This window comes from Camelina sativa, chromosome 17, assembly GCF_030686135.1.
Source record: "Camelina sativa cultivar CO46 ecotype springtype chromosome 17, ASM3068613v1".
NCBI classification, from domain to species: Eukaryota; Viridiplantae; Streptophyta; class Magnoliopsida; order Brassicales; family Brassicaceae; genus Camelina; species Camelina sativa.
The window spans coordinates 35,374,697-35,387,937 of NC_141896.1; the positions used below are offsets into that span (position 1 = coordinate 35,374,697).

Here is a 13,241-nt window from a genome sequence, read left to right on the forward strand (position 1 = left end):
GAGAAGTAAATGTAATCTAAAAAAAACTGAACAAATAAAATGTCCCAAATTAAAAAAAATGTGTGTAGACAATTCAGTTTTAGATTAGCAATAATGTATCTTTTTATTTGATTAAAATTGTAAAAATGACACATATTAAAAAAATAGGTGGTACCAAATGATAATTTCTCACAACTCTATTTTATTATAGTTTAATATATAGTAAATATTGACATGTGAAACCGATAAAAATAGTTAAGTAATAAAGTTACGGTTGTGATAAAAAAATAAGTGAATAATTTATAAATCGTAAAAACAAAATAGAATAAATATATCTTTGTAAAATAGATTACTTTTTCTTTAACAAAAGTAAACTATAGAGATTTTTACTATGAAATAATACTAAATTAAAAACCAAAAATTATTAAAGATTTGGTAGACGAAGAGTAAAAAAATTTAAAGGAACATTAGTAAGGAATTTATAAATCGTTTTATAAATTAAATTAGATGAAATATATTCTTGTAAAACGATTTTGTTTTTACCAAAATAAACTATATAGATTCTTGCTATAAAATAATATTATAAATAATACAAACGAAAATAATTAAAGATTTGGTAGTGGAAGATAAAAGAAATGAATACTTTTCTAAATAAATAAATTTTAAAGATCAAACTTCAAATTAATGTAAAGTACACCTGTTGCAAAAATAAAACGCCAAATGTCGCATCGATAGGCAATGTTAAAAAAAAAAACCTTGTCATATTATATAAGATTCCTATCTTATAATTTTTTTCTCTTTCTATAAAGTCCAAGAAATCATATGTACAGTATTGGTATTCTAATGGGAAAGAGCAATGCAAAATTAAATAGACAATGCAAATAAATGTATATTATCACTCCTTTTGTAGGATATAAATGCAAAATCTATAATGTCTTCAAATCTATAAATGCAAATAAATTTCTATATTTATTTGAAAAAATAGAAATAAAGTGAAAAGATATGTTTCATAATTTTATTTAAGAATAATAGCATTGTTTAGTGACATTAGTATATCTAATTAAAATGTATAGATAATTTTATCTAATTATTGATATATATCTTTAAAACAGATATATATAAAATAGAAATTTAAAATTTTTATCTAATTCTATTTTATCTAATTTTGTTGTCCATCTTCATACACTTGTTACTTAATTCGAAACGTAAAGCCACATTATAAAAGAGAGATTTCATCCATCATATGAAACATGCCCACCTTATACGAGCTTTAGCAAAATCCCAATGGAGACCGAAGTAAGAACAATCCCAGATGCCATATTGGTGGAGATATTCGTGATGTTCCCATTGAGAAGCATCGCAGGATTCAAACTGGTGTGCAAAAGCTGGAAAACAGTAATAGAATCGTCCTACTTCCGCCTCGTCTTCACTTCTTTGCACCGGAACTCCTCTTCGTCATGGTCGATCATGTTCCCAACTGGTTATAGTCATCCCATTACAGAAGCCATAAGCTTCCATGGATGCATGAGATGGAATCTTCCCAAACCTTTAGCTTCTTATATCACGCCTCCGAATCTCCCTACCACCACTAAATACTTCTACGTTGCTTCTTCCAACGGATTGAGTTGGATTGACGTCTTCGAGAGCACGACTCGCAGTTATAAATCCTTCGTTGGTAATCCAGTTTTACAACAATGGGTTGAAATACCTCCGCCTCCATGTCCATGTGCCGCAACGGGTTTGGTAACGCGTGAGGACAAGGCCGGCGTCGTTTCAAGCTTCAAAGTCGTTAGGACTTGTCAAAATGTTGAAGCTAGAGACCGGGGGATGTATGTACGGAGAGTGTATGTATATTCGTCCGAGACAGGGTTATGGACTTTGAAGAGACTTTTAAACTCTCGTCCCGTTAACCACCCTCCCGTGAATCTCAACGGGACGCTTTACATGTGGGAACGAAGAGGTAGTTCTACTAAACATGAGGTCATTGTATCTTTTGACTTCTATGGCCCTGAAGATGATGATCAATGTCAAGTTATACCTCTCCCTGACCCTAGTATATTTAACCAAATTAATGGTAAGAGGTGCTTGACTACTTCAGGAGGAGATGTTATCTACATTTTACGACGATTTCAAACAGAACGGATGAATGACAACTCCGAGAACGGATGGTGGCAACTTTCACGGGAAATCAACGTGGCATGGTCTTTTGCCTTTTGTATTCCCATTGCGATGAATCCATTTGATACTGATATCGTCTACCTATGGCGTAAAAGAGACCATTGTTTGGTAACGGGTAACTTGCGGACCCAAGAGTTTATTGTTCATCAAGAATCAGAGAAGTGGACTAGTAGTGAAGGCTGTTGTCGCATAAACACATGTGATTGTAATGGGTATATGGAAGCTACTCACGATGTATATCCCATTATATTATCCCAATTTGTGCTTCCACAGTGGATGGACTCGGTGCCCCGTCCACCAAATTGATTGTCCTTTTTTTAGGGAGTTGGTAATTTTTCAAATTTCAATTACTTATTGCAAAAGCTTATTTTTTTCTCTCTTTAATATGTATTTTGGTTTATAATCATAACATAATCGCTAGCTTACTAATCAGTATATAAGGTCAATCAGCTCTGCGATGTTATCTTTGGTTATGCATCCTATTTATATAGACCACAGTCTCTTACTTGTGATTCTAGGTTGACGTTGGCAAGGTTTCTCATTGGGAATTATATCAACGGTAATTTTTTCTTTTACCTTCTAATGATCTCATAAAGTCTTCAGCGAAAAATTTTAAATTCAAAAGAAGATAAAAAAAGTGATCTACCAAGTCTGAAAAATTAAACAAATAGTCTGTTTTTGATCTAGAATTTTATTTTTCAATTTTCCATTAATTTGTAATTACTTTTTTCAAAATCTAAAATCTAAAAACTAAAATTTATAAAAACCACTTACAATCTTCCAAACATTTATGGCCTCTCTCAAACATAATTTATATATAATAACAATCCGAATAAAAGTCACTAAAAGTTGTGTTTTTTCAATTTTACTTTTTGAATAATTTTTCAAAAAAAAATCTGTAAAAAAATTTTAGTTGTGTGTTTTACGAAAAATTGCAATTATTCATCGTAACAGTTTGTTTTTGTAAAGTTGCTGTTGTTCATTTTAGAGTTATGTTTATTCGAATATTCATATCTTTTAGATCTGAGAAGAAACAAGTGATTTCTATTGGCAGAAGAGCGGGACATACATGAGGTATACTTAACGCCAGCTTGTATCATTGACGGACAACACACTCTTGTGTAAGAATATGTAAAGAGAGTTTTAGCTGATACATGAGTTGGAAACTTTAGGTTTAAAAGCGTGTTCCAGATTTTGTTGTACATGAATATTTTACATTTGGGCTTCATATTAAAAAAAAAAAAACTCTGGGTGCAATCTTGTTATTGTCACAACATGCATATGCAAAAGAAAAAAAAACATTATGGGTAAATGAATATTAAAAACAAAAATCAAAAATCCTTTTGGTTTGGTTTAAATTTGTTTAAAATAAGAATTACAATCTGATTCACTGAAAAGCTTTTTATGTTTTGCTTTTAAGGGTTTAATTATATACTATTTAATTCATTAATTTTTGAAACAACATACACTATGGCCTATACCAACGCAACACATTAGTAATTTGTATTAGTGTTGTTATTGAGTCACTAGGGTACAATGTATGTTGTTAACAAAACACAAAAAAAATAATAATAATAATCTAAGTATGATGATATATCAGTGTAGCATCTAATGTAAAAACAAAAAAAAAACAATTCACAAAGATAATAAAGATGTGGAATAGAAGAAAAGAAGGACAATTAGATGCATTGATTATTATGTTATGTGTAAGTTATATAATGAATTGCTAATATCTCTATATCATCTATCATTAAACCAAATTTTCACCTCTTTTACTACTATTTCCACTTCGGTGAATTACCATTCAAAATAAAAAAGACTGACTCAAAATGCTTTGACTTGATTTATTTTTTAAACAACAATTGTCTTCTACTCTCAACTTCATCTTCTTCTATCAACTTCATCCTTCATCTTCATCTTCACTTTTCTCCACAACAACAATAAAAAACACACAATGTTATCTTTGGTTTTCCTTCCATCAAAACCTCTTTTTTGTCTTTCCCAAAACCTGTTCATGGCACCAAAAGGTCCAAACCCCATTGTAACACCCGCAAACCGAATTTTGAGATTTTGGTGAGGGTGTCGATCGACACCACAGGAGGTGTCGATCGACACTAGTTGTAGCCGGTTTGGTCGGTTCGATTTTAATTGCCGCCCGGTTTGCGTGGTTGGTTTAGGAAATCCCTAAAATCGAGTTGTAAAAGGGGGAAAACGACCTAGGGTCGTGTTTTTGTGTTATTTGGCCGCTTTTAGAGAAAAACAAAGGAGAGAGTTGGTTCTGGAGCTTTTGAGAGAGATTGGTGAGATTCCTTGCTGTTCTTGGAAGATCTGAGGCTGGGAAAGTGGTAGAAGCTTGCTAGGAGTGAGGGAATTCGTTCTTATTGGTCAGAATCTTCCTGCAAAGAGGTGAGTGCATGACCATGGCTTATCTAAGCTAAGATCTCTAGATTTTATGTATTTGGTGCTTATGTGGTTGTTTCTTTGAGTTCTCTATGGTATTTTGTCGTTGTTTTGGCTGGGTTTGGCTTCTGGGAGTGCAAGGAGCGGATTGGAGAAGATTGGAGGCGAGATTCGGAGTTTTTGATCGAAGGAAATCGCTGCTCGGCAACAGTGTCGGTCAACACCAGTTGGGGTGTCGGTCGACACCAACGCGAGGACGGCTCGAGACTTTGGCGAGTGTCGATCGATGCCATGTAGAGGTGTCGGTCGACACAAACTAGGGTTTTCGGGAATGTCGGGCAGGGTGTCGGTCGACACCAGATTGTCAGTGTCGATCGACACCTTCTGGTGTCGGTCGACACCCTTCTTTCAGCTACGACGGATTGTTGTATGCCTTGTATATTGCCTGGTTTGTTTATTTGATTGTTGTTTGTGGCATGTAGAGATCTTATTGCTTGTGTGTATAGCCTAGTAGATGGGAGGATTGCCTCACTAAGTATTTGTGATAATACTTACGCATCTCAATTGTTGTTTGTGGTGTGCAGGTAAAGGCAAAGTGTGATCGTGGAATCAAAGGCAATGAAGAGGAGGATATTCTAGGGACTCGATTGATTGTTTACCTGGCATTGTTAGGTTGCTAGAGTTGAGTCTTAGAGCATTGTTAGGATTGCTGGTTATTTGAATTATGCTGTTTGGAATCAATACTGGATATTATTTTATTGGTTATTGGTTTATTGGATATCTATTGGTATGTTGTTCCACTGTTGGTTGTGAATGTGGTTAGGTGGCTAGTGGGTATGGGACCACTAGTTGTAGTTATTTATTATATTATATTTATTATTTATTATTAAAAAAAAAAAAAGGTCGGTTGTTTCATTTTGGTATCAGAGCCCTTACGGTTCTAGGTTTGGGTTCACTAGGCTTTTGTGCTGTAGATGTTTGGGATTTGTATGTCTTGATTGATTATGTGAGTTAGTCAATTGTGTGTGGCATGGAGTCCTAGAACATCCTCTTCGAGCCTTCAATGAGATTCCACGGTGATTTATTGTTATGTTTCTTTGTGTGGTATTGATTTGTTTTCTGCTTGTTAGCCTCTGTTCTTGGAAGATCAGTGGTTAAGGTGTTTGAGTTGTTGGTCGTGGACAGGGACGTGGTCGTGGTCATTGTCGGGCGGGTCCCGAGGCCAGCGAGTGTGTGGTCCAGAGTTCCACGAGGAGGTACGTCAGAGGGTCGCAAGCGTATCAGGAGGGACCAGAGGGGATTAGCCGGTGAGCGTGCCGGGGGTGCTGGGAACCCAGGTGTGGGGTTGCAGCAGGTGGAGCCCAGGGTCGAGATGATCGCTTGGCGGATCTGTTGGCGTGCTGTTGGAGCGGTTACCGAGAGGGGTACCAGTGTAGGCTCCAGTTGTGCCGCATGTGGCGGGGTGCAGTCGAGGGCTGCAGATGTTGAGGACTTTCCACCTTATGTTAAGAGGATGGAGCAGTTGTAGATGACCGGTATGAGATTATTCTCAAGAGGTATCGGGCCTAGAGAGGCGGATAGGTGGACATATGCAGTTGGAGCAGATATTTCTCTGCGTGGTGGTTAATGCAGTTGGAAATTATAAGTTGAGTGGGCAGGTGTAACATTGCAATGTTATACTCGGACCACAAGAGGTAATTGTGTCGAGAGATGTTTTTAGTCGTTAAGGATTGTTGCTCCTGAGGGGATGGTGATTCCCCTGAATACCGATAGCTCGAGGGGATGAGGGCTCCGAGAGTGGCAGAGGGGACGTTGTTCTCCTGAGGGGATGAGTAGTTCCCCTGATACCAAGATCTTGAGGATTGTGGTCCAAGAGTGAGACGGTATAACTCGAAGACGCTGGTCTGAGAGTGAGATCGGTATGACTCAAAGGTTGTGACCTAAGAGTGGAAGAGGTGGGAGCAAGCAATGTATAGAACGTGAGTATAAACATAACGATGGAATGTAGACCTCAAGAGTGATGATGGTTTAATATTGGATTTTAGGATTATGTTGGCTGGTGGGCCAGGGTTTTATGACCAGAGTGGTCAAGAATGTGTGGCTGATGTGCCAGGATTGAGTGGCCGGTGGTGCTGGAGTCCCGGGAGGAGAGCTGCAGCAGATATGAGCCGGTAAGGGCATGGTTGCCAGGTACATAAGATTCAAGAGAAGCCTTCATGGCAGGATAAACTAATCGTTGCGACGATGGTGGATGAAGTTCATTGGAGATGGACAGGGTTACTAGAGTTAAGGTTTTGGTAAGCTTGCTGGGGGGGGGGGGGAAACAAGTCAAGTAGGTTAAATTGGCGGTCTGCAAAACATTTGATACAGTGAATCGGAATATGCGAACGTATGGTACTTGTTTGTTTTATTACGCTCGTATTGATGATTTGCTGTGGAGAATAGCTAAGCGGAAAGCTAATTTTGGATTAATCTATCTTGTGGAAGTTTTCCCTAAGAGACAAGTTACTAGAGGTTCTTGGACGAACAAGAGGGTTGACATTCAGGTGGCTTCGAGTTGATGTCGGCATACTGGAGTGTTTGTTTGGTAGAGCTGAAGAAGCAGCTAGAGGATTTGTTAAGTAAGGGATTCATCCGTCCTAGTGTGTCATTGTGGGGAGTTTCCGGTTGTGCATTGATTATCGGGGTTTGAACCGGGTCACTGTGAAGAACAAGTACCCTCTTCCTAGGATCTATGAGTTGTTGGATCAGTTGAGGGGTGCTACTTGGTTCTCTAAGGTAGATCTAGCGTCGAGTTATCATCAGATACCGGTAGATGAGGTAGATGTGAGAAAGACGGCTTTCAGGATGAGGTATGGGCATTATGAGTTCGTGGAGATGCCTTTTTGGGTTGACTAACGTACCAACAACGTTTATGAGATTGATGAACAGTGTGCTTCATGAGTTTCTTGATGTGTCTGTCATCATTTTCGTCGACGATATCCTGGTATTTTCTAAGAGTCCTAAGGAGTATGCAGTGAATTTGAGGGCAGTTCTGGAGAAGCTGCGGGAGCAAAAGTTGTTTACTAAGTTGAGCAAGTGTAGTTTTTGGCAGCTTGAGATGGGTTCTCTGGGTCACACTGTTTCTGCAGAGTGAGTTTCTGTAGATCTGGAGAAGATTCAGGCTATCAGGGATTGGCCTAGACTACAGAATATCACTAAGATCAGGAGTTTCCTTGGTTTGACAGGTTACTACAGGACCAGGAGATGAAGTCTCTGGTAGGAGAGATCAGTGCGTTGAGCTTGTGTGCGGTTTTCTCGAGAACCATTGGGTTAGGAGGCGGCTTATAGAGCGGATCTTCTGAGCAGGGTGTGGTTGGCTCAGGAGAAGGATTTGGGGCTGGTGAATGTCTCTAAGGATGTTGATTCAGAGTATCAGGTCTCAACTAATGGTACTATCTTGGTGCACGGTCGGATTTGTGTGCCCAAGGATGAGGATTTGAGATAGGAGATCTTGAGGGAGGCTCATACGAGCATGTTTTCTATTCATCTAGGAGCGACTAAGATGTACCGTGATCTCAAGAGGTACTATCATTAGGTCGGGATGAAGAAGGTTGTAGCTAGTTGGGTCGCGAGGTGCGACGTGTGTCAGCTGGTGAAGGCTGAGCATCAGGTTCCAAGCAGATTACTAAAGAGTCTACCATTCGAGAGTGGAAGTGGGATATGATCACGATGGATTTTGTGGTAGGATTGCCAGTGTCACGGACCTTTGATGCTATTTGGGTCATTGTGGACCGGTTGACTAAGTCAGCACATTTTCTGGCCATTAAGAAGACTGATGGAGCAGCGGTCTTGGCTAAGAAGTATGTGAGAGAGATAGTCAGATTGCATGGGGTGCCAGCGAGCATTGTGTCTGACAGAGATTCTAAGTTCACTTCAGTGTTCTGGAAGGCATTTCAGACAGAGATGGGCACTAAGGTGCATATGAGTACAGCTTATCATCCCCAGATAGATGGACAGTCTGAGAGGACAATCCAAACGCTGGAGGATTTGCTGAGGATGTGTGTGTTGGATTGGGGTGGCCATTGGGCAGATCACCTGAACCTGGTAGAGTTTGCTTACAACAACAGTTATCAGGCGAGTATTAAGATGGCTCCTTATGAGGCTTTGTATGGGAGACCATGTCGTACACCATTATGCTGGACTCAGGTGGGAGAGAGGAGCATGTTTGGTGCTAGTTTTGTTCAGGAGACCTCAGAGAAGATTCGGGTTCTCAAGCTAAACATGAAGGAAGCTCAGGATAGGCAGAGGAGTTATGCCGATAGGAGGGGGAGAGATCTTGAGTTTTATGTAGGAGACAGAGTGTACCTCAAGATGGCCATGTTGCAGGGTCCGAACAGGTCATTGTCAGAGATTAAGTTGAGTCAAAGGTATATGGGCCCATTCAGAGTGATTGAGCGGGTTGGACCAGTGGCATGTAGACTGGAGTTACCCGAGGTTATGCGTGCATTCCATAAGGTTTCCATGTGTCTATGTTGCGGAAGTGTCTCCGTGAGGGTGAGCAGGTGTTGGCTAAGATTCCTGAGGATCTTCAGCCTAACATGACATTGGAGGCGAGACCAGTGAGGGTTCTCGAGAGGAGGATCAAGGAACTTTGGAAGAAGAAGATTCCTTTGATGAGTGTCCTGTGGGACTGTGATGGTGTTGAGGAGCAGACTTGGGAGCCTGAGGCGAAGATGAAGGCAAGGTTTAAGAAGTGGTATGAGAAGCAAGCCGCGACTTGAACTTGTCTAGCTAGGTCCCATCTGTAATCCGTGGCTGGAGCGGGAATGGAGTATTCCAGCCCATCTCTCTTGTTACTCGGTTGCTTGGGATGGTTGGTTGTGCAACTCAGTAACAAGATGAGGTGGTGTTCGGGGTACAAAGTTTCCGTGAGGCGGGGTTTTGGAGGAAAGTTTCCTGGAATAGAGGTTTCCAAAAGTGGAAAGTTTCCAAAAATGGAAAGTGCTAAATATGGAAAGTTTTACGGGAATTAGAATTTATCTATTTTTAGCGGTGGGAAGCCTTGGAAGGGCTTTTGTGGTCTTTGTGGCGGACTTTCGAGTCAGTGTGCCTGTGTGTGGCGGTCTTTTAGACATTGTGTGGCCTTTGTGGCGGACTTTCGAGTCAGTGTGCCTATGTGTGGCGGTCTTTTTAGACATTGTGTGGCCTTTAAGGCGGGCTTTTAGCCAATTGTGTGTCCTTTGTGGCGGGCTTTTAGCCAATTGTTGGCCTTTGTGGCGGGCTGTTTAGCCAGAGTGTCCTTGTGACGGTCCTTCGGGACGGATGGTCTTTGTGACGGTCCTTCGGGACTGATGGTGTTTGTGAAGGTCCTTCAGGACGGATGGTCTTTGTGACGGTCCTTCGGGACAGATGGTCTTTGTGACGGTCCTTCGGGACAGATGGTCTTTGTGACGGTCCTTCGGGACGAGTGGCCTTGGTGGCAGTCCTCTTTAGGACATTTGTTTGGCCTTGGTGGCGGTCCTCGTTAGGACATTTTGTTGGCCTTTGTGGCGGCCCTTGTGGCGTGTATATGATCCTTGTGTGGTCATGGGGTATCCCGGTGAGGGGATATGTGGTTGGTAGGACATTGAGATGTTTTTACGCGAGCCACGGGAAGGAAACCTGGATAGGGATAGGACTCAGACGTGTTCAGAATCGTTTGCTCGCGACTCTTGGGGGACTTAGGTTCTCCTAGTACCGCCATATTCAGAGACTTTGTGGCTCGGGAGTATGGTTGGTATATCGACTTCGGATGACAATCCGGGGGCGCGCTGTAGGGTGGCAACCCGAGAGACGAGTTTGGACTTTTCCTCATATGTTATGGCATGCGGGCTTAGGCCCGATGAGGAGCCAACATTTGGCATGCAGACTAACGTCTGATGAGGAGCCAATAAAAACTCAAGGTTTAGGCCTATGAGTAGAGGAAAGTCCAAAAGTCGAGAGCAAATGACGCCTGGAGCGTGAGTCTATCGCCTATAGGTGACCTTCTGTAGATCGGTCGGAGGAGTGCGGGCCGTGGAGACGGCTGCATATGAGTCCTTGGCTGATGGTTGTTCGAGATTCGAGGACGAATCTAGATTGGTGGGGGAGAATTGTAACACCCGCAAACCGAATTTTGAGATTTTGGTGAGGGTGTCGATCGACACCACATGAGGTATCGATCGACACTAGTTGTAGCCGGTTTGGTCGGTTCGATTTTAATTGCCCGGTTTGCGTGGTTGGTTTAGGAAATCCCTAAAATCGAGTTGTAAAAGGGGGAAAACGACCTAGGGTCGTGTTTTTGTGTTATTTGGCCGCTTTTAGAGAAAAACAAAGGAGAGAGTTGGTTCTGGAGCTTTTGAGAGAGATTGGTGAGATTCCTTGCTGTTCTTGGAAGATCTGAGGCTGGGAAAGTGGTAGAAGCTTGCTAGGAGTGAGGGAATTTGTTCTTATTGGTCAGAATCTTCCTGCAAAGAGGTGAGTGCATGACCATGGCTTATCTAAGCTAAGATCTCTAGATTTTATGTGATTTGGTGCTTATGTGGTTGTTTCTTTGAGTTCTCTATGGTATTTCGTCGTTGTTTTGGCTGGGTTTGGCTTCTGGGAGTGCAAGGAGCGGATTGGAGAAGATTGGAGGCGAGATTCAGAGATTTTGATCAAAGGAAATCGCTGCTCGGCAACGGTGTCGGTCGACACCAGTTGGGTGTCGGTCGACACTAACGCGAGGACGGCTCGAGACTTTGGCGAGTGGTTATCGATGCCATGTGGAGGTGTCGGTCGACACAAACTAGGGTTTTCGGGAGTGTCGGGCAGGGTGTCGGTCGACACCAGTATGTTGTCGGTCGACACCAGATTGTCAGTGTCGATCGACCCCTTCTGGTGTCGGTCGACACCCTTCTTTCAGCTACGACGGATTGTTGTATGCCTTGTATATTGCCTGGTTTGTTTATTTGATTGTTGTTTGTGGCATGTAGAGATCTTATTGCTTGTGTGTATAGCCTAGTAGATGGGAGGATTGCCTCACTAAGTATTTGTGATAATACTTACGCATCTCAATTGTTGTTTGTGGTGTGCAGGTAAAGGCAAAGTGTGATCGTGGAATCAAAGGCAATGAAGAGGAGGATATTCTAGGGACTCGATGGATTGTTTACCTGGCATTGTTAGGTTGCTAGAGTTGAGTCTTAGAGCATTGTTAGGATTGCTGGTTATTTGAATTATGCTGTTTGGAATCAATACTGGATATTATTTTATTGGTTATTGGTTTATTGGATATCTATTGGTATGTTGTTCTGCTGTTAGTTGTGAATGTGGTTAGGTGGCTAGTGGGTATGGGACCACTAGTTGTAGTTATTTATTATATTATATTTATTATTCATTATTAAAAAAAAAAAAAGGTCGGTTGTTTCACCCATTCTTCATCCTTCCCAAAAGCTTTACTTGAAACCAAAAGCTTTTGACTATCTTGTTTTTTTAAAAAAGAGAAGAAAATTGGTGTTTACATCAAACAAGGAAGGGTCTGGCTCTTGTGGCGAAGTTAAAGAGGTGGATGACATGAAGGACTGTGAAGAAGTGAAGGAAGATGATGTAAAAGGGTCTGACTTGGTAAGACAATTCACAAAGTTAATAAAGACGCGAAAAAGAAAAACTAAAGTATAATAAATATTCTTGTTTGATGCTCTTTGTATAATAAAACTAAAGAAAAACTAAAGTATAATAAAACTAAAGTATAATAATCCACAAACTATAAGTAACAACGTACACTTTCTATTTGTTAATGTACGTTTAAAACTAAAGTATTAAATATTGTAAGGTCAGCTTACTTGAAAATTTGGTGCACAATTAAAATATATAGCTCCGTTACATAAGTTTGACTGTACTGCTCCTAATAAAGAGTCATCAAATTTTAAAAGTGTTTTATCTCTTAATAACATAAGTATTGGAGAATCAATCCCTGTTCTAGATAAATGTTTAATTGCTATTTGTATTAGACCAAAATGAATATAATTAAAGTTTTTTCTTTTATAGTTTTCTAAAGCCATAGAAGAAAGTAGTTTAATTTCTTCAAATTCATTTTGTAATGATAAAGTTTGTTCATGTTCTTTGATTGAATATGCAGTTTTAAAATCAAAAGCTCCTATTTGATATATATTTTGTGGATTAACATGCGGTAGTTGATCTTTTGATATTTCTTGATTAAAAGTTGTAATTTTTGACATAATTTCTCTTGAATTAATTGTTTTTTGAGATGTAGAGGATGATGCATGCTTAGACTTAAAAAAACTTCCTAACCTTAGATGCCATGTTTAAAGTATCCTTAAACTGATGCTAAAAATGCAAACTAACCGATCTTATCGATGGCGTCTGACGCATGGGCTTACCAACGGACTCACTGCCTCCTGGTCTTACAGCCTGGAACACCTATGCTATCAACGTTTTGACAAGGTACTGGTAGCTTGGTTTCTAACACTAGGCTTAAGTATAGGTTAAACATGTATCTTTTAGCTTGGATGTTTTAAGATAAACATATATTATTCATACTATAGGTAAAAATCTCTTGGCTCTGATGTAACATCCGTGAACCGAAATCCCGGTTTAGGGGATTGCATCGGTCGATGCATGTGCAATTCTCTGCGTTTTGACTTAAGTCAAACGCTGCGTTTTGGGTTAGGGAAACCCTTAAGTCG

The 13,241-nt window shown here is 40.3% G+C and overlaps 1 pseudogene across 4 annotated transcripts; it reads left to right on the plus strand.

Annotated features, from left to right (window-relative positions):
- Positions 1-1,161: 1,161 nt before the first annotated feature.
- Positions 1,162-3,495, plus strand: LOC104758273 (F-box protein At1g49990 pseudogene; annotated as a pseudogene). 4 transcript variants are annotated; one of them, XR_015586286.1, is made up of 3 exons: positions 1,162-2,485; positions 2,656-2,716; positions 3,179-3,495. The product of XR_015586286.1 is annotated as an F-box protein At1g49990 pseudogene, transcript variant X1 (transcript). The 4 variants fall into 4 exon arrangements; XR_015586287.1 differs by having other exon boundaries at positions 1,178-2,485; positions 3,212-3,495; XR_015586289.1 differs by having other exon boundaries at positions 1,178-2,485; positions 2,676-2,716.
- Positions 3,496-13,241: the final 9,746 nt, after the last annotated feature.